Source organism: Phlebotomus papatasi, chromosome 4 (assembly GCF_024763615.1).
Source record: "Phlebotomus papatasi isolate M1 chromosome 4, Ppap_2.1, whole genome shotgun sequence".
NCBI lineage: Eukaryota > Metazoa > Arthropoda > Insecta > Diptera > Psychodidae > Phlebotomus > Phlebotomus papatasi.
Genome location: NC_077225.1, coordinates 5,520,773 through 5,546,249, shown reverse-complemented (window position 1 = coordinate 5,546,249; position 25,477 = coordinate 5,520,773).

Below are 25,477 nucleotides of genomic sequence, written 5' to 3'. Positions count from 1 at the left end.
CTGGGATTTCCAGGAGGAAGCTCCAGAAATCTTCTGACCAACGGTGGTATCTGGGATGTTTTAGACAGAATATTCAAGAAAATCCAAGATCTGGGATTTCCAGGAGGAAGCTCCAGAAATCTTCTGACCAACGGTGGTATCTGGGGTGTTTTAGACATAATATTCAAGAAAATCCAAGAAGATCTGGGATTTCCAGGAGAAAGCTCCAGAAATCTTCTGACCAACGGTGGTATCTGGGGTGTTTTTGACATAATATTCAAGAAAATCCAAGAAGATCTGGGATTTTCAGGAGGAATCTCCAGAAATCTTCTGACCAACGGTGGTATCTGGGGTGTTTTAGACATAATATTCAAGAAAATCCAAGAAGATCTGGGATTTCCAGGAGGAAGCTCCAGAAATCTTCTGACCAACGGTGGTATCTGGGATGTTTTAGACATAATATTCAAGAAAATCCAAGATCTGGGATTTCCAGGAGGAAGCTCCAGAAATCTTCTGACCAACGGTGGTATCTGGGATGTTTTAGACATAATATTCAAGAAAATCCAAGATCTGGGATTTCCAGGAGGAAGCTCCAGAAATCTTCTGACCAACGGTGGTATCTGGGGTGTTTTAGACATAATATTCAAGAAAATCCAAGAAGATCTGGGATTTCCAGGAGAAAGCTCCAGAAATCTTCTGACCAACGGTGGTATCTGGGGTGTTTTTGACATAATATTCAAGAAAATCCAAGAAGATCTGGGATTTTCAGGAGGAATCTCCAGAAATCTTCTGACCAACGGTGGTATCTGGGGTGGACATAATATTCAAGAAAATCCAACGGTGGTATCTGGGGTGTTTTTGACATAATATTCAAGAAAATCCAAGAAGATCTGGGATTTTCAGGAGGAATCTCCAGAAATCTTCTGACCAACGGTGGTATCTGGGGTGTTTTTGACATAATATTCAAGAAAATCCAAGAAGATCTGGGATTTCCAGGAGGAAGCTCCAGAAATCTTCTGACCAACGGTGGTATCTGGGGTGTTTTAGACATAATATTCAAGAAAATCCAAGAAGATCTGGGATTTCCAGGAGGAAGCTCCAGAAATCTTCTGACCAACGGTGGTATCTGGGATGTTTTAGACATAATATTCAAGAAAATCCAAGATCTGGGATATCCAGGAGGAAGCTCCAGAAATCTTCTGACCAACGGTGGTATCTGGGGTGTTTTAGACATAATATTCAAGAAAATCCAAGAAGACTGGGATTTCCAGGAGGAAGCTCCAGAAATCTTCTGACCAACGGTGGTATCTGGGGTGTTTTAGACATAATATTCAAGAAAATCCAAGAAGATCTGGGATTTCCAGGAGAAAGCTCCAGAAATCTTCTGACCAACGGTGGTATCTGGGGTGTTTTTGACATAATATTCAAGAAAATCCAAGAAGATCTGGGATTTTCAGGAGGAATCTCCAGAAATCTTCTGACCAACGGTGGTATCTGGGGTGTTTTAGACATAATATTCAAGAAAATCCAAGAAGATCTGGGATTTCCAGGAGGAAGCTCCAGAAATCTTCTGACCAACGGTGGTATCTGGGATGTTTTAGACATAATATTCAAGAAAATCCAAGATCTGGGATTTCCAGGAGGAAGCTCCAGAAATCTTCTGACCAACGGTGGTATCTGGGGTGTTTTAGACATAATATTCAAGAAAATCCAAGAAGATCTGGGATTTCCAGGAGGAAGCTCCAGAAATCTTCTGACCAACGGTGGTATCTGGGGTGTTTTAGACATAATATTCAAGAAAATCCAAGAAGATCTGGGATTTCCAGGAGGAAGCTCCAGAAATCTTCTGACCAACGGTGGTATCTGGGATGTTTTAGACATAATATTCAAGAAAATCCAAGATCTGGGATTCCCAGGAGAAAGCTCTAGAAATCTTCTAACCAACGGTGGTATCTGGGGTGTTTTAGACATAATATTCAAGAAAATCCAAGAAGATCTGGGATTTCCAGGAGGAAGCTCCAGAAATCTTCTGACCAACGGTGGTATTTGGGGTGTTTTAGAGATAATATTCAAGAAAATCCAAGAAGATCTGGGATTTCCAGGAGAAAGCTCCAGAAATCTTCTGACCAACGGTGGTATCTGGGGTGTTTTAGACATAATATTCAAGAAAATCCAAGATCTGGGATTCCCAGGAGAAAGCTCTAGAAATCTTCTAACCAACGGTGGTATCTGGGGTGTTTTAGACATAATATTCAAGAAAATCCAAGAAGATCTGGGATTTCCAGGAGGAAGCTCCAGAAATCTTCTGACCAACGGTGGTATTTGGGGTGTTTTAGAGATAATATTCAAGAAAATCCAAGAAGATCTGGGATTTCCAGGAGAAAGCTCCAGAAATCTTCTGACCAACGGTGGTATCTGGGGTGTTTTAGACATAATATTCAAGAAAATCCAAGAAGATCTGGGATTTCCAGGAGGAAGCTCCAGAAATCTTCTGACCAACGGTGGTATCTGGGGTGTTTTAGACATAATATTCAAGAAAATCCAAGAAGATCTGGGATTTCCAGGAGGAAGCTCCAGAAATCTTCTGACCAACGGTGGTATTTGGGGTGTTTTAGAGATAATATTCAAGAAAATCCAAGAAGATCTGGGATTTCCAGGAGGAAGCTCCAGAAATCTTCTGACCAACGGTGGTATCTGGGATGTTTTAGACATAATATTCAAGAAAATCCAAGATCTGGGATTCCCAGGAGAAAGCTCTAGAAATCTTCTAACCAACGGTGGTATCTGGGGTGTTTTAGACATAATATTCAAGAAAATCCAAGAAGATCTGGGATTTCCAGGAGGAAGCTCCAGAAATCTTCTGACCAACGGTGGTATCTGGGATGTTTTAGACATAATATTCAAGAAAATCCAAGATCTGGGATATCCAGGAGGAAGCTCCAGAAATCTTCTGACCAACGGTGGTATCTGGGGGTGTTTTAGACATAATATTCAAGAAAATCCAAGAAGATTCTCCAAGAAGGGATTTCCAGGAGGAAGCTCCAGAAATCTTCTGACCAACGGTGGTATCTGGGGTGTTTTAGACATAATATTCAAGAAAATCCAAGAAGATCTGGGATTTCCAGGAGAAAGCTCCAGAAATCTTCTGACCAACGGTGGTATCTGGGGTGTTTTTGACATAATATTCAAGAAAATCCAAGAAGATCTGTGATTTCCAGGAGGAAGCTCCAGAAATCTTCTGACCAACGGTGGTATCTGGGGTGTTTTAGACATAATATTCAAGAAAATCCAAGAAGATCTGGGATTTCCAGGAGGAAGCTCCAGAAATCTTCTGACCAACGGTGGTATCTGGGGTGTTTTTGACATAATATTCAAGAAAATCCAAGAAGATCTGGGATTTTCAGGAGGAATCTCCAGAAATCTTCTGACCAACGGTGGTATCTGGGGTGTTTTAGACATAATATTCAAGAAAATCCAAGAAGATCTGTGATTTCCAGGAGGAAGCTCCAGAAATCTTCTGACCAACGGTGGTATCTGGGATGTTTTAGACATAATATTTCTAGAAAATCCAAGAAGATCTGGGATTTCCAGGAGGAAGCTCCAGAAATCTTTTGACCAACGGTGGTATCTGGGGTGTTTTAGACATAATATTCAAGAAAATCCAAGAAGATCTGGGATTTCCAGGAGAAAGCTCCAGAAATCTTCTGCCCAACGGTGGTCTCTGGGGTGTTTTTGACATAATATTCAAGAAAATCCAAGAAGATCTGGGATTTCCAGGAGGAAGCTCCAGAAATCTTCTGACCAACGGTGGTATCTGGGGTGTTTTAGACATAATATTCAAGAAAATCCAAGAAGATCTGGGATTTCCAGGAGGAAGCTCCAGAAATCTTCTGACCAACGGTGGTATCTGGGATGTTTTAGACAGAATATTCAAGAAAATCCAAGATCTGGGATTTCCAGGAGGAAGCTCCAGAAATCTTCTGACCAACGGTGGTATCTGGGGTGTTTTAGACATAATATTCAAGAAAATCCAAGAAGATCTGGGATTTCCAGGAGAAAGCTCCAGAAATCTTCTGACCAACGGTGGTATCTGGGGTGTTTTTGACATAATATTCAAGAAAATCCAAGAAGATCTGGGATTTTCAGGAGGAATCTCCAGAAATCTTCTGACCAACGGTGGTATCTGGGGTGTTTTAGACATAAAATTCAAGAAAATCCAAGAAGATCTGGGATTTCCAGGAGGAAGCTCCAGAAATCTTCTGACCAACGGTGGTATCTGGGATGTTTTAGACATAATATTCAAGAAAATCCAAGATCTGGGATTTCCAGGAGGAAGCTCCAGAAATCTTCTGACCAACGGTGGTATCTGGGATGTTTTAGACATAATATTCAAGAAAATCCAAGATCTGGGATTTCCAGGAGGAAGCTCCAGAAATCTTCTGACCAACGGTGGTATCTGGGGTGTTTTAGACATAATATTCAAGAAAATCCAAGAAGATCTGGGATTTCCAGGAGAAAGCTCCAGAAATCTTCTGACCAACGGTGGTATCTGGGGTGTTTTTGACATAATATTCAAGAAAATCCAAGAAGATCTGGGATTTTCAGGAGGAATCTCCAGAAATCTTCTGACCAACGGTGGTATCTGGGGTGTTTTTGACATAATATTCAAGAAAATCCAAGAAGATCTGGGATTTCCAGGAGGAAGCTCCAGAAATCTTCTGACCAACGGTGGTATCTGGGGTCTTTTAGACATAATATTCAAGAAAATCCAAGAAGATCTGGGATTTCCAGGAGGAAGCTCCAGAAATCTTCTGACCAACGGTGGTATCTGGGGTGTTTTAGACATAATATTCAAGAAAATCTAAGAAGATCTTGGATTTCCAGGAGGAAGCTCCAGAAATCTTCTGACCAACGGTGGTCTCTGGGGTGTTTTAGACATAATATTCAAGAAAATCCAAGATCTGGGATTTCCAGGAGGAAGCTCCAGAAATCTTCTGACCAACGGTGGTATCTGGGATGTTTTAGACATAATATTCAAGAAAATCCAAGATCTGGGATTTCCAGGAGGAAGCTCCAGAAATCTTCTGACCAACGGTGGTATCTGGGGTGTTTTAGACATAATATTCAAGAAAATCCAAGAAGATCTGGGATTTCCAGGAGAAAGCTCCAGAAATCTTCTGACCAACGGTGGTATCTGGGGTGTTTTTGACATAATATTCAAGAAAATCCAAGAAGATCTGGGATTTTCAGGAGGAATCTCCAGAAATCTTCTGACCAACGGTGGTATCTGGGGTGTTTTTGACATAATATTCAAGAAAATCCAAGAAGATCTGGGATTTCCAGGAGGAAGCTCCAGAAATCTTCTGACCAACGGTGGTATCTGGGGTCTTTTAGACATAATATTCAAGAAAATCCAAGAAGATCTGGGATTTCCAGGAGGAAGCTCCAGAAATCTTCTGACCAACGGTGGTATCTGGGGTGTTTTAGACATAATATTCAAGAAAATCTAAGAAGATCTTGGATTTCCAGGAGGAAGCTCCAGAAATCTTCTGACCAACGGTGGTCTCTGGGGTGTTTTAGACATAATATTCAAGAAAATCCAAGAAGATCTGGGATTTCCAGGGGAAAGCTCCAGAAATCTTCTGACCAACGGTGGTATCTGGGGTGTTTTAAACATAATATTCAAGAAAATCCAAGAAGATCTGGGATTTCCAGGAGGAAGCTCCAGAAATCTTCTGACAAACGGTGGTATCTGGGGTGGTCTAGACATAATATTCAAGAAAATCCAAGAAGATCTGGGATTTCCAGGAGAAAGCTCCAGAAATCTTCTGACCAACGGTGGTATCTGGGGTGTTTTTGACATAATATTCAAGAAAATCCAAGAAGATCTGGGATTTCCAGGAGGAAGCTCCAGAAATCTTCTGACCAACGGTGGTATCTGGGGTGTTTTAGACATAATATTCAAGAAAATCCAAGAAGATCTGGGATTTCCAGGAGGAAGCTCCAGAAATCTTCTGACCAACGGTGGTATCTGGGGTGTTTTAGACATAATATTCAAGAAAATCCAAGAAGATCTGGGATTTCCAGGAGGAAGCTCCAGAAATCTTCTGACCAACGGTGGTATCTGGGGTGTTTTTGACATAATATTCAAGAAAATCCAAGAAGATCTGGGATTTTCAGGAGGAATCTCCAGAAATCTTCTGACCAACGGTGGTATCTGGGGTGTTTTAGACATAATATTCAAGAAAATCCAAGAAGATCTGTGATTTCCAGGAGGAAGCTCCAGAAATCTTCTGACCAACGGTGGTATCTGGGATGTTTTAGACATAATATTTCTAGAAAATCCAAGAAGATCTGGGATTTCCAGGAGGAAGCTCCAGAAATCTTTTGACCAACGGTGGTATCTGGGGTGTTTTAGACATAATATTCAAGAAAATCCAAGAAGATCTGGGATTTCCAGGAGAAAGCTCCAGAAATCTTCTGCCCAACGGTGGTCTCTGGGGTGTTTTTGACATAATATTCAAGAAAATCCAAGAAGATCTGGGATTTCCAGGAGGAAGCTCCAGAAATCTTCTGACCAACGGTGGTATCTGGGGTGTTTTAGACATAATATTCAAGAAAATCCAAGAAGATCTGGGATTTCCAGGAGGAAGCTCCAGAAATCTTCTGACCAACGGTGGTATCTGGGATGTTTTAGACAGAATATTCAAGAAAATCCAAGATCTGGGATTTCCAGGAGGAAGCTCCAGAAATCTTCTGACCAACGGTGGTATCTGGGGTGTTTTAGACATAATATTCAAGAAAATCCAAGAAGATCTGGGATTTCCAGGAGAAAGCTCCAGAAATCTTCTGACCAACGGTGGTATCTGGGGTGTTTTTGACATAATATTCAAGAAAATCCAAGAAGATCTGGGATTTTCAGGAGGAATCTCCAGAAATCTTCTGACCAACGGTGGTATCTGGGGTGTTTTAGACATAATATTCAAGAAAATCCAAGAAGATCTGGGATTTCCAGGAGGAAGCTCCAGAAATCTTCTGACCAACGGTGGTATCTGGGATGTTTTAGACATAATATTCAAGAAAATCCAAGATCTGGGATTTCCAGGAGGAAGCTCCAGAAATCTTCTGACCAACGGTGGTATCTGGGATGTTTTAGACATAATATTCAAGAAAATCCAAGATCTGGGATTTCCAGGAGGAAGCTCCAGAAATCTTCTGACCAACGGTGGTATCTGGGGTGTTTTAGACATAATATTCAAGAAAATCCAAGAAGATCTGGGATTTCCAGGAGAAAGCTCCAGAAATCTTCTGACCAACGGTGGTATCTGGGGTGTTTTTGACATAATATTCAAGAAAATCCAAGAAGATCTGGGATTTTCAGGAGGAATCTCCAGAAATCTTCTGACCAACGGTGGTATCTGGGGTGTTTTTGACATAATATTCAAGAAAATCCAAGAAGATCTGGGATTTCCAGGAGGAAGCTCCAGAAATCTTCTGACCAACGGTGGTATCTGGGGTGTTTTAGACATAATATTCAAGAAAATCCAAGAAGATCTGGGATTTCCAGGAGGAAGCTCCAGAAATCTTCTGACCAACGGTGGTATCTGGGATGTTTTAGACATAATATTCAAGAAAATCCAAGATCTGGGATATCCAGGAGGAAGCTCCAGAAATCTTCTGACCAACGGTGGTATCTGGGGTGTTTTAGACATAATATTCAAGAAAATCCAAGAAGACTGGGATTTCCAGGAGGAAGCTCCAGAAATCTTCTGACCAACGGTGGTATCTGGGGTGTTTTAGACATAATATTCAAGAAAATCCAAGAAGATCTGGGATTTCCAGGAGAAAGCTCCAGAAATCTTCTGACCAACGGTGGTATCTGGGGTGTTTTTGACATAATATTCAAGAAAATCCAAGAAGATCTGGGATTTTCAGGAGGAATCTCCAGAAATCTTCTGACCAACGGTGGTATCTGGGGTGTTTTAGACATAATATTCAAGAAAATCCAAGAAGATCTGGGATTTCCAGGAGGAAGCTCCAGAAATCTTCTGACCAACGGTGGTATCTGGGATGTTTTAGACATAATATTCAAGAAAATCCAAGATCTGGGATTTCCAGGAGGAAGCTCCAGAAATCTTCTGACCAACGGTGGTATCTGGGGTGTTTTAGACATAATATTCAAGAAAATCCAAGAAGATCTGGGATTTCCAGGAGGAAGCTCCAGAAATCTTCTGACCAACGGTGGTATCTGGGGTGTTTTAGACATAATATTCAAGAAAATCCAAGAAGATCTGGGATTTCCAGGAGGAAGCTCCAGAAATCTTCTGACCAACGGTGGTATCTGGGATGTTTTAGACATAATATTCAAGAAAATCCAAGATCTGGGATTCCCAGGAGAAAGCTCTAGAAATCTTCTAACCAACGGTGGTATCTGGGGTGTTTTAGACATAATATTCAAGAAAATCCAAGAAGATCTGGGATTTCCAGGAGGAAGCTCCAGAAATCTTCTGACCAACGGTGGTATTTGGGGTGTTTTAGAGATAATATTCAAGAAAATCCAAGAAGATCTGGGATTTCCAGGAGAAAGCTCCAGAAATCTTCTGACCAACGGTGGTATCTGGGGTGTTTTAGACATAATATTCAAGAAAATCCAAGATCTGGGATTCCCAGGAGAAAGCTCTAGAAATCTTCTAACCAACGGTGGTATCTGGGGTGTTTTAGACATAATATTCAAGAAAATCCAAGAAGATCTGGGATTTCCAGGAGGAAGCTCCAGAAATCTTCTGACCAACGGTGGTATTTGGGGTGTTTTAGAGATAATATTCAAGAAAATCCAAGAAGATCTGGGATTTCCAGGAGAAAGCTCCAGAAATCTTCTGACCAACGGTGGTATCTGGGGTGTTTTAGACATAATATTCAAGAAAATCCAAGAAGATCTGGGATTTCCAGGAGGAAGCTCCAGAAATCTTCTGACCAACGGTGGTATCTGGGGTGTTTTAGACATAATATTCAAGAAAATCCAAGAAGATCTGGGATTTCCAGGAGGAAGCTCCAGAAATCTTCTGACCAACGGTGGTATTTGGGGTGTTTTAGAGATAATATTCAAGAAAATCCAAGAAGATCTGGGATTTCCAGGAGGAAGCTCCAGAAATCTTCTGACCAACGGTGGTATCTGGGATGTTTTAGACATAATATTCAAGAAAATCCAAGATCTGGGATTCCCAGGAGAAAGCTCTAGAAATCTTCTAACCAACGGTGGTATCTGGGGTGTTTTAGACATAATATTCAAGAAAATCCAAGAAGATCTGGGATTTCCAGGAGGAAGCTCCAGAAATCTTCTGACCAACGGTGGTATCTGGGATGTTTTAGACATAATATTCAAGAAAATCCAAGATCTGGGATATCCAGGAGGAAGCTCCAGAAATCTTCTGACCAACGGTGGTATCTGGGGTGTTTTAGACATAATATTCAAGAAAATCCAAGAAGACTGGGATTTCCAGGAGGAAGCTCCAGAAATCTTCTGACCAACGGTGGTATCTGGGGTGTTTTAGACATAATATTCAAGAAAATCCAAGAAGATCTGGGATTTCCAGGAGAAAGCTCCAGAAATCTTCTGACCAACGGTGGTATCTGGGGTGTTTTTGACATAATATTCAAGAAAATCCAAGAAGATCTGTGATTTCCAGGAGGAAGCTCCAGAAATCTTCTGACCAACGGTGGTATCTGGGGTGTTTTAGACATAATATTCAAGAAAATCCAAGAAGATCTGGGATTTCCAGGAGGAAGCTCCAGAAATCTTCTGACCAACGGTGGTATCTGGGGTGTTTTTGACATAATATTCAAGAAAATCCAAGAAGATCTGGGATTTTCAGGAGGAATCTCCAGAAATCTTCTGACCAACGGTGGTATCTGGGGTGTTTTAGACATAATATTCAAGAAAATCCAAGAAGATCTGTGATTTCCAGGAGGAAGCTCCAGAAATCTTCTGACCAACGGTGGTATCTGGGATGTTTTAGACATAATATTTCTAGAAAATCCAAGAAGATCTGGGATTTCCAGGAGGAAGCTCCAGAAATCTTTTGACCAACGGTGGTATCTGGGGTGTTTTAGACATAATATTCAAGAAAATCCAAGAAGATCTGGGATTTCCAGGAGAAAGCTCCAGAAATCTTCTGCCCAACGGTGGTCTCTGGGGTGTTTTTGACATAATATTCAAGAAAATCCAAGAAGATCTGGGATTTCCAGGAGGAAGCTCCAGAAATCTTCTGACCAACGGTGGTATCTGGGGTGTTTTAGACATAATATTCAAGAAAATCCAAGAAGATCTGGGATTTCCAGGAGGAAGCTCCAGAAATCTTCTGACCAACGGTGGTATCTGGGATGTTTTAGACAGAATATTCAAGAAAATCCAAGATCTGGGATTTCCAGGAGGAAGCTCCAGAAATCTTCTGACCAACGGTGGTATCTGGGGTGTTTTAGACATAATATTCAAGAAAATCCAAGAAGATCTGGGATTTCCAGGAGAAAGCTCCAGAAATCTTCTGACCAACGGTGGTATCTGGGGTGTTTTTGACATAATATTCAAGAAAATCCAAGAAGATCTGGGATTTTCAGGAGGAATCTCCAGAAATCTTCTGACCAACGGTGGTATCTGGGGTGTTTTAGACATAATATTCAAGAAAATCCAAGAAGATCTGGGATTTCCAGGAGGAAGCTCCAGAAATCTTCTGACCAACGGTGGTATCTGGGATGTTTTAGACATAATATTCAAGAAAATCCAAGATCTGGGATTTCCAGGAGGAAGCTCCAGAAATCTTCTGACCAACGGTGGTATCTGGGATGTTTTAGACATAATATTCAAGAAAATCCAAGATCTGGGATTTCCAGGAGGAAGCTCCAGAAATCTTCTGACCAACGGTGGTATCTGGGGTGTTTTAGACATAATATTCAAGAAAATCCAAGAAGATCTGGGATTTCCAGGAGAAAGCTCCAGAAATCTTCTGACCAACGGTGGTATCTGGGGTGTTTTTGACATGATATTCAAGAAAATCCAAGAAGATCTGGGATTTTCAGGAGGAATCTCCAGAAATCTTCTGACCAACGGTGGTATCTGGGGTGTTTTTGACATAATATTCAAGAAAATCCAAGAAGATCTGGGATTTCCAGGAGGAAGCTCCAGAAATCTTCTGACCAACGGTGGTATCTGGGGTGTTTTAGACATAATATTCAAGAAAATCCAAGAAGATCTGGGATTTCCAGGAGGAAGCTCCAGAAATCTTCTGACCAACGGTGGTATCTGGGATGTTTTAGACATAATATTCAAGAAAATCCAAGATCCATCTTCTGACCAACGGTGGATCTGGGGAAGCTCCAGAAATCTTCTGACCAACGGTGGTATCTGGGGTGTTTTAGACATAATATTCAAGAAAATCCAAGAAGACTGGGATTTCCAGGAGGAAGCTCCAGAAATCTTCTGACCAACGGTGGTATCTGGGGTGTTTTAGACATAATACATAATATTCAATCTTCTGAAAATCCAAGAAAATCCAAGAAGATCTGGGATTTCCAGGAGAAAGCTCCAGAAATCTTCTGACCAACGGTGGTATCTGGGGTGTTTTTGACATAATATTCAAGAAAATCCAAGAAGATCTGGGATTTTCAGGAGGAATCTCCAGAAATCTTCTGACCAACGGTGGTATCTGGGGTGTTTTAGACATAATATTCAAGAAAATCCAAGAAGATCTGGGATTTCCAGGAGGAAGCTCCAGAAATCTTCTGACCAACGGTGGTATCTGGGATGTTTTAGACATAATATTCAAGAAAATCCAAGATCTGGGATTTCCAGGAGGAAGCTCCAGAAATCTTCTGACCAACGGTGGTATCTGGGGTGTTTTAGACATAATATTCAAGAAAATCCAAGAAGATCTGGGATTTCCAGGAGGAAGCTCCAGAAATCTTCTGACCAACGGTGGTATCTGGGGTGTTTTAGACATAATATTCAAGAAAATCCAAGAAGATCTGGGATTTCCAGGAGGAAGCTCCAGAAATCTTCTGACCAACGGTGGTATCTGGGATGTTTTAGACATAATATTCAAGAAAATCCAAGATCTGGGATTCCCAGGAGAAAGCTCTAGAAATCTTCTAACCAACGGTGGTATCTGGGGTGTTTTAGACATAATATTCAAGAAAATCCAAGAAGATCTGGGATTTCCAGGAGGAAGCTCCAGAAATCTTCTGACCAACGGTGGTATTTGGGGTGTTTTAGAGATAATATTCAAGAAAATCCAAGAAGATCTGGGATTTCCAGGAGAAAGCTCCAGAAATCTTCTGACCAACGGTGGTATCTGGGGTGTTTTAGACATAATATTCAAGAAAATCCAAGAAGATCTCAAGAAAATCCAAGATCTGGGATTCCCAGGAGAAAGCTCTAGAAATCTTCTAACCAACGGTGGTATCTGGGGTGTTTTAGACATAATATTCAAGAAAATCCAAGAAGATCTGGGATTTCCAGGAGGAAGCTCCAGAAATCTTCTGACCAACGGTGGTATTTGGGGTGTTTTAGAGATAATATTCAAGAAAATCCAAGAAGATCTGGGATTTCCAGGAGAAAGCTCCAGAAATCTTCTGACCAACGGTGGTATCTGGGGTGTTTTAGACATAATATTCAAGAAAATCCAAGAAGATCTGGGATTTCCAGGAGGAAGCTCCAGAAATCTTCTGACCAACGGTGGTATCTGGGGTGTTTTAGACATAATATTCAAGAAAATCCAAGAAGATCTGGGATTTCCAGGAGGAAGCTCCAGAAATCTTCTGACCAACGGTGGTATTTGGGGTGTTTTAGAGATAATATTCAAGAAAATCCAAGAAGATCTGGGATTTCCAGGAGGAAGCTCCAGAAATCTTCTGACCAACGGTGGTATCTGGGATGTTTTAGACATAATATTCAAGAAAATCCAAGATCTGGGATTCCCAGGAGAAAGCTCTAGAAATCTTCTAACCAACGGTGGTATCTGGGGTGTTTTAGACATAATATTCAAGAAAATCCAAGAAGATCTGGGATTTCCAGGAGGAAGCTCCAGAAATCTTCTGACCAACGGTGGTATTTGGGGTGTTTTAGAGATAATATTCAAGAAAATCCAAGAAGATCTGGGATTTCCAGGAGAAAGCTCCAGAAATCTTCTGACCAACGGTGGTATTTGGGGTGTTTTAGAGATAATATTCAAGAAAATCCAAGAAGATCTGGGATTTCCAGGAGAAAGCTCCAGAAATCTTCTGACCAAAGGTGGTATCTGGGGTGTTTTAGACATAATATTCAAGAAAATCCAAGAAGATCTGGGATTTCCAGGAGGAAGCTCCAGAAATCTTCTGACCAACGGTGGTATCTGGGATGTTGTAGACATAATATTCAAGAAAATCCAAGATCTGGGATTCCCAGGAGAAAGCTCTAGAAATCTTCTAACCAACGGTGGTATCTGGGGTGTTTTAGACATAATATTCAAGAAAATCCAAGAAGATCTGGGATTTCCAGGAGGAAGCTCCAGAAATCTTCTGACCAACGGTGGTATTTGGGGTGTTTTAGAGATAATATTCAAGAAAATCCAAGAAGATCTGGGATTTCCAGGAGGAAGCTCCAGAAATCTTCTGACCAACGGTGGTATCTGGGATGTTTTAGACATAATATTCAAGAAAATCCAAGATCTGGGATTCCCAGGAGAAAGCTCTAGAAATCTTCTAACCAACGGTGGTATCTGGGGTGTTTTAGACATAATATTCAAGAAAATCCAAGAAGATCTGGGATTTCCAGGAGGAAGCTCCAGAAATCTTCTGACCAACGGTGGTATTTGGGGTGTTTTAGAGATAATATTCAAGAAAATCCAAGAAGATCTGGGATTTCCAGGAGAAAGCTCCAGAAATCTTCTGACCAACGGTGGTATCTGGGATGTTTTTGACATAATATTCAAGAAAATCCAAGAAGATCTGGGATTTCCAGGAGAAAGCTCCAGAAATCTTCTGACCAACGGTGGTATCTGGGGTCTTTTAGACATAATATTCAAGAAAATCCAAGAAGATCTGGGATTTCCAGGAGAAAGCTCCAGAAATCTTCTGACCAACGGTGGTATCTGGGGTGTTTTTGACATAATATTCAAGAAAATCCAAGAAGATCTGGGATTTCCAGGAGGAAGCTCCAGAAATCTTCTGACCAACGGTGGTATCTGGGGTGTTTTAGACATAATATTCAAGAAAATCCAAGAAGATCTGGGATTTCCAGGAGGAAGCTCCAGAAATCTTCTGACCAACGGTGGTATCTGGGGTGTTTTAGACATAATATTCAAGAAAATCCAAGAAGATCTGTGATTTCCAGGAGGAAGCTCCAGAAATCTTCTGACCAACGGTGGTATCTGGGGTGTTTTTGACATAATATTCAAGAAAATCCAAGAAGATCTGGGATTTCCAGGAGGAAGCTCCAGAAATCTTCTGACCGACGGTGGTATCTGGGGTGTTTTAGACATAATATTCAAGAAAATCCAAGAAGATCTGGGATTTCCAGGAGGAAGCTCCAGAAATCTTCTGACCAACGGTGGTATCTGGGGTGTTTTAGACATAATATTCAAGAAAATCCAAGAAGATCTGGGATTTCCAGGAGAAAGCTCCAGAAATCTTCTGACCAACGGTGGTATCTGGGGTGTTTTTGACATAATATTCAAGAAAATCCAAGAAGATCTGGGATTTTCAGGAGGAATCTCCAGAAATCTTCTGACCAACGGTGGTATCTGGGGTGGTCTAGACATAATATTCAAGAAAATCCAAGAAGATCTGGGATTTCCAGGAGAAAGCTCCAGAAATCTTCTGACCGACGGTGGTATCTGGGATGTTTTAGACATAATATTCAAGAAAATCCAAGATCTGGGATTCCCAGGAGAAAGCTCTAGAAATCTTCTAACCAACGGTGGTATCTGGGGTGTTTTAGACATAATATTCAAGAAAATCCAAGAAGATCTGGGATTTCCAGGAGGAAGCTCCAGAAATCTTCTGACCAACGGTGGTATTTGGGGTGTTTTAGAGATAATATTCAAGAAAATCCAAGAAGATCTGGGATTTCCAGGAGAAAGCTCCAGAAATCTTCTGACCAACGGTGGTATCTGGGGTCTTTTAGACATAATATTCAAGAAAATCCAAGAAGATCTGGGATTTCCAGGAGGAAGCTCCAGAAATCTTCTGACCAACGGTGGTATCTGGGGTGTTTTAGACATAATATTCAAGAAAATCTAAGAAGATCTGGGATTTCCAGGAGGAAGCTCCAGAAATCTTCTGACCAACGGTGGTATCTGGGATGTTTTAGACATAATATTCAAGAAAATCCAAGATCTGGGATTCCCAGGAGAAAGCTCCAGAAATCTTCTAACCAACGGTGGTATCTGGGGTGTTTTAGACATAATATTCAAGAAAATCCAAGAAGATCTGGGATTTCCAGGAGGAAGCTCCAGAAATCTTCTGACCAACGGTGGTATTTGGGGTGTTTTAGAGATAATATTCAAGAAAATCCAAGAAGATCTGGGATTTCCAGGAGAAAGCTCCAGAAATCTTCTGACCAACGGTGGTATTTGGGGTGTTTTAGAGATAATATTCAAGAAAATCTAAGAAGATCTGGGATTTCCAGGAGAAAGCTCCAGAAATCTTCTGACCAACGGTGGTATCTGGGGTGTTTTAGACATAATATTCAAGAAAATCCAAGAAGATCTGGGATTTCCAGGAGGAAGCTCCAGAAATCTTCTGACCAACGGTGGTATCTGGGGTGTTTTAGACATAATATTCAAGAAAATCCAAGAAGATCTGGGATTTCCAGGAGGAAGCTCCAGAAATCTTCTGACCAACGGTGGTATCTGGGGTGTTTTAGACATAATATTCAAGAAAATCCAAGAAGATCTGTGATTTCCAGGAGGAAGCTCCAGAAATCTTCTGACCAACGGTGGTATCTGGGGTGTTTTTGACATAATATTCAAGAAAATCCAAGAAGATCTGGGATTTCCAGGAGAAAGCTCCAGAAATCTTCTGACCAACGGTGGTATCTGGGGTGTTTTAGACATAATATTCAAGAAAATCCAAGAAGATCTGGGATTTCCAGGAGGAAGCTCCAGAAATCTTCTGACCAACGGTGGTATCTGGGGTGTTTTAGACATAATATTCAAGAAAATCCAAGAAGATCTGGGATTTCCAGGAGGAAGCTCCAGAAATCTTCTGACCAACGGTGGTATCTGGGGTGTTTTAGACATAATATTCAAGAAAATCCAAGAAGATCTGTGATTTCCAGGAGGAAGCTCCAGAAATCTTCTGACCAACGGTGGTATCTGGGGTGTTTTTGACATAATATTCAAGAAAATCCAAGAAGATCTGGGATTTCCAGGAGGAAGCTCCAGAAATCTTCTGACCGACGGTGGTATCTGGAGTGTTTTAGACATAATATTCAAGAAAATCCAAGAAGATCTGGGATTTCCAGGAGGAAGCTCCAGAAATCTTCTGACCAACGGTGGTATCTGGGGTGTTTTAGACATAATATTCAAGAAAATCCAAGAAGATCTGGGATTTCCAGGAGAAAGCTCCAGAAATCTTCTGACCAACGGTGGTATCTGGGGTGTTTTTGACATAATATTCAAGAAAATCCAAGAAGATCTGGGATTTTCAGGAGGAATCTCCAGAAATCTTCTGACCAACGGTGGTATCTGGGGTGGTCTAGACATAATATTCAAGAAAATCCAAGAAGATCTGGGATTTCCAGGAGAAAGCTCCAGAAATCTTCTGACCGACGGTGGTATCTGGGATGTTTTAGACATAATATTCAAGAAAATCCAAGAAGATCTGGGATTTCCAGGAGGAAGCTCCAGAAATCTTCTGACCAACGGTGGTATCTGGGGTCTTTTAGACATAATATTCAAGAAAATCCAAGAAGATCTGGGATTTCCAGGAGGAAGCTCCAGAAATCTTCTGACCAACGGTGGTATCTGGGGTGTTTTAGACATAATATTCAAGAAAATCTAAGAAGATCTGGGATTTCCAGGAGGAAGCTCCAGAAATCTTCTGACCAACGGTGGTATCTGGGGTGTTTTAGACATAATATTCAAGAAAATCCAAGAAGATCTGGGATTTCCAGGAGGAAGCTCCAGAAATCTTCTGACCAACGGTGGTATCTGGGGTGTTTTAGACATAATATTCAAGAAAATCCAAGAAGATCTGGGATTTCCAGGAGAAAACTCCAGAAATCTTCTGACCAACGGTGGTATCTGGGGTGTTTTTGACATAATATTCAAGAAAATCCAAGAAGATCTGGGATTTCCAGGAGGAAGCTCCAGAAATCTTCTGACCAACGGTGGTATCTGGGGTGTTTTAGACATAATATTCAAGAAAATCCAAGAAGATCTGGGATTTCCAGGAGGAAGCTCCAGAAATCTTCTGACCAACGGTGGTATCTGGGGTGTTTTAGACATAATATTCAAGAAAATCCAAGAAGATCTGTGATTTCCAGGAGGAAGCTCCAGAAATCTTCTGACCAACGGTGGTATCTGGGGTGTTTTTGACATAATATTCAAGAAAATCCAAGAAGATCTGGGATTTTCAGGAGGAATCTCCAGAAATCTTCTGACCAACGGTGGTATCTGGGGTGTTTTAGACTTAATATTCAAGAAAATCCAAGAAGATCTGTGATTTCCAGGAGGAATCTCCAGAAATCTTCTGAGCAACGGTGGTATCTGGGGTGTTTTAGACATAATATTCAAGAAAATCCAAGAAGATCTGGGATTTCCAGGAGGAAGCTCCAGAAATCTTCTGACCAACGGTGGTATCTGGGATGTTTTAGACATAATATTCAAGAAAATCCAAGATCTGGGATTTCCAGGAGGAAGCTCCAGAAATCTTCTGACCAACGGTGGTATCTGGGGTGTTTTAGACATAATATTCAAGAAAATCCAAGAAGATCTGGGATTTCCAGGAGGAAGCTCCAGAAATCTTCTGACCAACGGTGGTATCTGGGGTGTTTTAGACATAATATTCAAGAAAATCCAAGAAGATCTGGGATTTCCAGGAGAAAGCTCCAGAAATCTTCTGAACAACGGTGGTCTCTGGGGTGTTTTTGACATAATATTCAAGAAAATCCAAGAAGATCTGGGATTTCCAGGAGGAAGCTCCAGAAATCTTCTGACCAACGGTGGTATCTGGGGTGTTTTAGACATAATATTCAAGAAAATCCAAGAAGATCTGGGATTTCCAGGAGGAAGCTCCAGAAATCTTCTGACCAACGGTGGTATCTGGGGTGTTTTAGACATAATATTCAAGAAAATCCAAGAAGATCTGGGATTTCCAGGAGAAAGCTCCAGAAATCTTCTGACCAACGGTGGTATCTGGGGTGTTTTAGACATAATATTCAAGAAAATCCAAGAAGATCTGGGATTTCCAGGAGGAAGCTCCAGAAATCTTCTGACCAACGGTGGTATCTGGGGTGTTTTAGACATAATATTCAAGAAAATCCAAGAAGATCTGGGATTTCCAGGAGGAAGCTCCAGAAATCTTCTGACCAACGGTGGTATCTGGGGTGTTTTAGACATAATATTCAAGAAAATCCAAGAAGATCTGGGATTTCCAGGAGAAAGCTCCAGAAATCTTCTGAACAACGGTGGTCTCTGGGGTGTTTTTGACATAATATTCAAGAAAATCCAAGAAGATCTGGGATTTCCAGGAGGAAGCTCCAGAAATCTTCTGACCAACGGTGGTATCTGGGGTGTTTTAGACATAATATTCAAGAAAATCCAAGAAGATCTGGGATTTCCAGGAGGAAGCTCCAGAAATCTTCTGACCAACGGTGGTATCTGGGGTGTTTTTGACATAATATTCAAGAAAATCCAAGAAGATCTGGGATTTCCAGGAGGAAGCTCCAGAAATCTTCTGACCAACGGTGGTATCTGGGGTGTTTTAGACATAATATTCAAGAAAATCCAAGAAGATCTGGGATTTCCAGGAGGAAGCTCCAGAAATCTTCTGACCAACGGTGGTATCTGGGGTGTTTTAGACATAATATTCAAGAAAATCCAAGAAGATTCTGGGATTTCCAGGAGAAAGCTCCAGAAATCTTCTGACCAACGGTGGTATCTGGGGTGTTTTAGACATAATATTCAAGAAAATCCAAGAAGATCTGGGATTTCCAGGAGGAAGCTCCAGAAATCTTCTGACCAACGGTGGTATCTGGGGTGTTTTAGACATAATATTCAAGAAAATCCAAGAAGATCTGGGATTTCCAGGAGGAAGCTCCAGAAATCTTCTGACCAACGGTGGTATCTGGGATATTTTAGACATAATATTCAAGAAAATCCAAGAAGATCTGTGATTTCCAGGAGGAAGCTCCAGAAATCTTCTGACCAACGGTGGTATCTGGGGTGGTCTAGACATAATATTCAAGAAAATCCAAGAAGATCTGGGATTTCCAGGAGAAAGCTCCAGAAATCTTCTGACCGACGGTGGTATCTGGGATGTTTTAGACATAATATTCAAGAAAATCCAAGAAGATCTGGGATTTGCAGGAGGAAGCTCCAGAAATCTTCTGACCAACGGTGGTATCTGGGGTGTTTTAGACATAATATTCAAGAAAATCCAAGAAGATCTGGGATTTCCAGGAGGAAGCTCCAGAAATCTTCTGACCAACGGTGGTATCTGGGGTGTTTCAGACATAATTTTCAAGAAAATCCAAGAAGATCTGGGATTTCCAGGAGAAAGCTCCAGAAATCTTCTGACCAACGGTGGTATCTGGGGTGTTTTTGACATAATATTCAAGAAAATCCAAGAAGATCTGGGATTTCCAGGAGGAAGCTCCAGAAATCTTCTGACCAACGGTGGTATCTGGGGTGTTTTAGACATAATATTCAAGAAAATCCAAGAAGATCTGGGATTTCTAGGAGGAAGCTCCAGAAATCTTCTGACCAACGGTGGTATCTGGGGTGTTTTAGACATAATATTCAAGAAAATCCAAGAAGATCTGGGATTTCCAGGAGGAAGCTCCAGAAATCTTCTGACCAACGGTGGTATCTGGGGTGTTTTAGACATAATATTCAAGAAAATCCAAGAAGATCTGGGATTTCCAGGAGAAAGCTCCAGAAATCTTCTGACCAACGGTGGTATCTGGGGTGTTTTTGACATAATATTCAAGAAAATCCAAGAAGATCTGGGATTTCCAGGAGGAAGCTCCAGAAATCTTCTGACCAACGGTGGTATCTGGGGTGTTTTTGACATAATATTCAAGAAAATCCAAGAAGATCTGTGATTTCCAGGAGGAAGCTCCAGAAATCTTCTGACCAACGGTGGTATCTGGGATGTTTTAGACATAATATTCAAGAAAATCCAAGATCTGGGATTTCCAGGAGGAAGCTCCAGAAATCTTCTGACCAACGGTGGTATCTCAGGTGTTTTAGACATAATATTCAAGAAAATCCAAGATCTGGGATTTCCAGGAGGAAGCTCCAGAAATCTTCTGACCAACGGTGGTATCTGGGGTGGTCTAGACATAATATTCAAGAAAATCCAAGAAGATCTGGGATTTCCAGGAGAAAGCTCCAGAAATCTTCTGACCGACGGTGGTATCTGGGGTGTGTTAGACATAATATTCAAGAGAATCCAAGAAGATCTGGGATTTCCAGGAGGAAGCTCCAGAAATCTTCTGACCAACGGTGGTCTTTGGGGTCTTTTAGACATAATATTCAAGAAAATCAAAAAAGATCTGGGATTTGCAGGAGGAAGCTCCAGAAATCTTCTGACCAACGGTGGTATCTGGGGTCTTTTAGACATAATATTCAAGAAAATCCAAGAAGATCTGGGATTTCCAGGAGGAAGCTCCAGAAATCTTCTGACCAACGGTGGTATCTGGGGTGTTTTAGACATAATATTCAAGAAAATCTAAGAAGATCTTGGATTTCCAGGAGGAAGCTCCAGAAATCTTCTGACCAACGGTGGTATCTGGGGTGTTTTTGACATAATATTCAAGAAAATCCAAGAAGATCTGGGATTTCCAGGAGGAAGCTCCAGAAATCTTCTGACCAACGGTGGTATCTGGGGTGTTTTAGACATAATATTCAAGAAAATCCAAGAAGATCTGGGATTTCCAGGAGGAAGCTCCAGAAATCTTCTGACCAACGGTGGTATCTGGGGTGGTCTAGACATAATATTCAAGAAAATCCAAGAAGATCTGGGATTTCCAGGAGAAAGCTCCAGAAATCTTCTGACCAACGGTGGTATCTGGGGTGTTTTTGACATAATATTCAAAAAAATCCAAGAAGATCTGGGATTTCCAGGAGGAAGCTCCAGAAATCTTCTGACCAACGGTGGTATCTGGGGTGTTTTAGACATAATTTAGACATAATATTCAAGAAAATCCAAGAAGATCTGGGATTTCCAGGAGGAAGCTCCAGAAATCTTCTGACCAACGGTGGTATCTGGGGTGTTTTAGACATAATATTCCAAGAAATCTGTGATTTCCAGGAGGAAGCTCCAGAAAGAAGATCTGGGGTGGACATAATATTCAAGAAAATCCAAGAAGAGGATTTTCAATCTCCAGAAATCTTCTGACCAACGGTGGTATCTGGGGTGTTTTAGACTTAATATTCAAGAAAATCCAAGAAGATCTGTGATTTCCAGGAGGAAGCTCCAGAAATCTTCTGACCAACGGTGGTATCTGGGATGTTTTAGACATAATATTCAAGAAAATCCAAGATCTGGGATTTCCAGGAGGAAGCTCCAGAAATCTTCTGACCAACGGTGGTATCTGGGGTGTTTTAGACATAATATTCAAGAAAATCCAAGAAGATCTGGGATTTCCAGGAGGAAGCTCCAGAAATCTTCTGACCAACGGTGGTATCTGGGGTGTTTTAGACATAATATTCAAGAAAATCCAAGAAGATCTGGGATTTCCAGGAGAAAGCTCCAGAAATCTTCTGCCCAACGGTGGTCTCTGGGGTGTTTTAGACATAATATTCAAGAAAATCCAAGAAGATCTGGGATTTCCAGGAGGAAGCTCCAGAAATCTTCTGACCAACGGTGGTATCTGGGGTGTTTTAGACATAATATTCAAGAAAATCCAAGAAGATCTGGGATTTCCAGGAGGAAGCTCCAGAAATCTTCTGACCAACGGTGGTATCTGGGGTGTTTTAGACATAATATTCAAGAAAATCCAAGAAGATCTGGGATTTCCAGGAGAAAGCTCCAGAAATCTTCTGACCAACGGTGGTATCTGGGGTGTTTTTGACATAATATTCAAGAAAATCCAAGAAGATCTGGGATTTTCAGGAGGAATCTCCAGAAATCTTCTGACCAACGGTGGTATCTGGGGTGTTTTAGACATAATATTCAAGAAAATCCAAGAAGATCTGGGATTTCCAGGAGGAAGCTCCAGAAATCTTCTGACCAACGGTGGTATCTGGGATGTTTTAGACATAATATTCAAGAAAATCCAAGATCTGGGATTTCCAGGAGGAAGCTCCAGAAATCTTCTGACCAACGGTGGTATCTGGGGTGTTTTAGACATAATATTCAAGAAAATCCAAGAAGATCTGGGATTTCCAGGAGGAAGCTCCAGAAATCTTCTGACCAACGGTGGTATCTGGGGTGTTTTAGACATAATATTCAAGAAAATCCAAGAAGATCTGGGATTTCCAGGAGGAAGCTCCAGAAATCTTCTGACCAACGGTGGTATCTGGGATGTTTTAGACATAATATTCAAGAAAATCCAAGATCTGGGATTCCCAGGAGAAAGCTCTAGAAATCTTCTAACCAACGGTGGTATCTGGGGTGTTTTAGACATAATATTCAAGAAAATCCAAGAAGATCTGGGATTTCCAGGAGGAAGCTCCAGAAATCTTCTGACCAACGGTGGTATCTGGGATGTTTTAGACATAATATTCAAGAAAATCCAAGATCTGGGATTTCCAGGAGGAAGCTCCAGAAATCTTCTGACCAACGGTGGTATCTGGGGTGTTTTAGACATAATATTCAAGAAAATCCAAGAAGATCTGGGATTTCCAGGAGGAAGCTCCAGAAATCTTCTGACCAACGGTGGTATCTGGGGTGTTTTAGACATAATATTCAAGAAAATCCAAGAAGATCTGGGATTTCCAGGAGGAAGCTCCAGAAATCTTCTGACCAACGGTGGTATCTTCTGGGATGTTTTAGACATAATATTCAAGAAAATCCAAGATCTGATCTGGGATTCCCAGGAGAAAGCTCTAGAAATCTTCTAACCAACGGTGGTATTTGGGGTGTTTTAGAGATAATATTCAAGAAAATCCAAGAAGATCTGGGATTTCCAGGAGAAAGCTCCAGAAATCTTCTGACCAACGGTGGTATCTGGGGTCTTTTAGACATAATATTCAAGAAAATCCAAGAAGATCTGGGATTTCCAGGAGAAAGCTTCAGAAATCTTCTGACCAACGGTGGTATCTGGGGTGTTTTTGACATAATATTCAAGAAAATCCAAGAAGATCTGGGATTTCCAGGAGGAAGCTCCAGAAATCTTCTGACCAACGGTGGTATCTGGGGTGTTTTAGACATAATATTCAAGAAAATCCAAGAAGATCTGGGATTTCCAGGAGGAAGCTCCAGAAATCTTCTGACCAACGGTGGTATCTGGGGTGTTTTAGACATAATATTCAAGAAAATCCAAGAAGATCTGTGATTTCCAGGAGGAAGCTCCAGAAATCTTCTGACCAACGGTGGTATCTGGGATGTTTTAGACATAATATTCAAGAAAATCCAAGATCTGGGATTCCCAGGAGAAAGCTCTAGAAATCTTCTAACCAACGGTGGTATCTGGGGTGTTTTAGACATAATATTCAAGAAAATCCAAGAAGATCTGGGATTTCCAGGAGGAAGCTCCAGAAATCTTCTGACCAACGGTGGTCTCTGGGGTGTTTTGGAGATAATATTCAAGAAAATCCAAGAAGATCTGGGATTTCCAGGAGAAAGCTCCAGAAATCTTCTGACCAACGGTGGTATCTGGGGTCTTTTAGACATAATATTCAAGAAAATCCAAGAAGATCTGGGATTTCCAGGAGAAAGCTTCAGAAATCTTCTGACCAACGGTGGTATCTGGGGTGTTTTTGACATAATATTCAAGAAAATCCAAGAAGATCTGGGATTTCCAGGAGGAAGCTCCAGAAATCTTCTGACCGACGGTGGTATCTGGGGTGTTTTAGACATAATATTCAAGAAAATCCAAGAAGATCTGGGATTTCCAGGAGGAAGCTCCAGAAATCTTCTGACCAACGGTGGTATCTGGGGTGTTTTAGACATAATATTCAAGAAAATCCAAGAAGATCTGGGATTTCCAGGAGAAAGCTCCAGAAATCTTCTGACCAACGGTGGTATCTGGGGTGTTTTTGACATAATATTCAAGAAAATCCAAGAAGATCTGGGATTTTCAGGAGGAATCTCCAGAAATCTTCTGACCAACGGTGGTATCTGGGGTGGTCTAGACATAATATTCAAGAAAATCCAAGAAGATCTGGGATTTTCAGGAGAAAGCTCCAGAAATCTTCTGACCGACGGTGGTATCTGGGATGTTTTAGACATAATATTCAAGAAAATCCAAGAAGATCTGGGATTTCCAGGAGGAAGCTCCAGAAATCTTCTGACCAACGGTGGTATCTGGGGTCTTTTAGACATAATATTCAAGAAAATCCAAGAAGATCTGGGATTTCCAGGAGGAAGCTCCAGAAATCTTCTGACCAACGGTGGTATCTGGGGTGTTTTAGACATAATATTCAAGAAAATCCAAGAAGATCTGGGATTTCCAGGAGGAAGCTCCAGAAATCTTCTGACCAACGGTGGTATCTGGGGTGTTTTAGACATAATATTCAAGAAAATCCAAGAAGATCTGGGATTTCCAGGAGGAAGCTCCAGAAATCTTCTGACCAACGGTGGTATCTGGGGTGTTTTAGACATAATATTCAAGAAAATCCAAGAAGATCTGGGATTTCCAGGAGGAAGCTCCAGAAATCTTCTGACCAACGGTGGTATCTGGGGTCTTTTAGACATAATATTCAAGAAAATCCAAGAAGATCTGGGATTTTCAGGAGGAATCTCCAGAAATCTTCTGACCAACGGTGGTCTCTGGGGTGTTTTAGACATAATATTCAAGAAAATCCAAGATGATCTGTGATTTCCAGGAGGAAGCTCCAGAAATCTTCTGACCAACGGTGGTATCTGGGGTGTTTTAGACATAATATTCAAGAAAATCCAAGAAGATCTGGGATTTCCAGGAGAAAGCTCCAGAAATCTTCTGACCAACGGTGGTATCTGGGATGTTTTAGACATAATATTCAAGAAAATCCAAGAAGATCTGGGATTTCCAGGAGGAATCTCCAGAAATCTTCTGACCAACGGTGGTCTCTGGGGTGTTTTAGACATAATATTCAAGAAAATCCAAGAAGATCTGGGATTTTAAGGAGGAATCTCCAGAAATCTTCTGACCAAC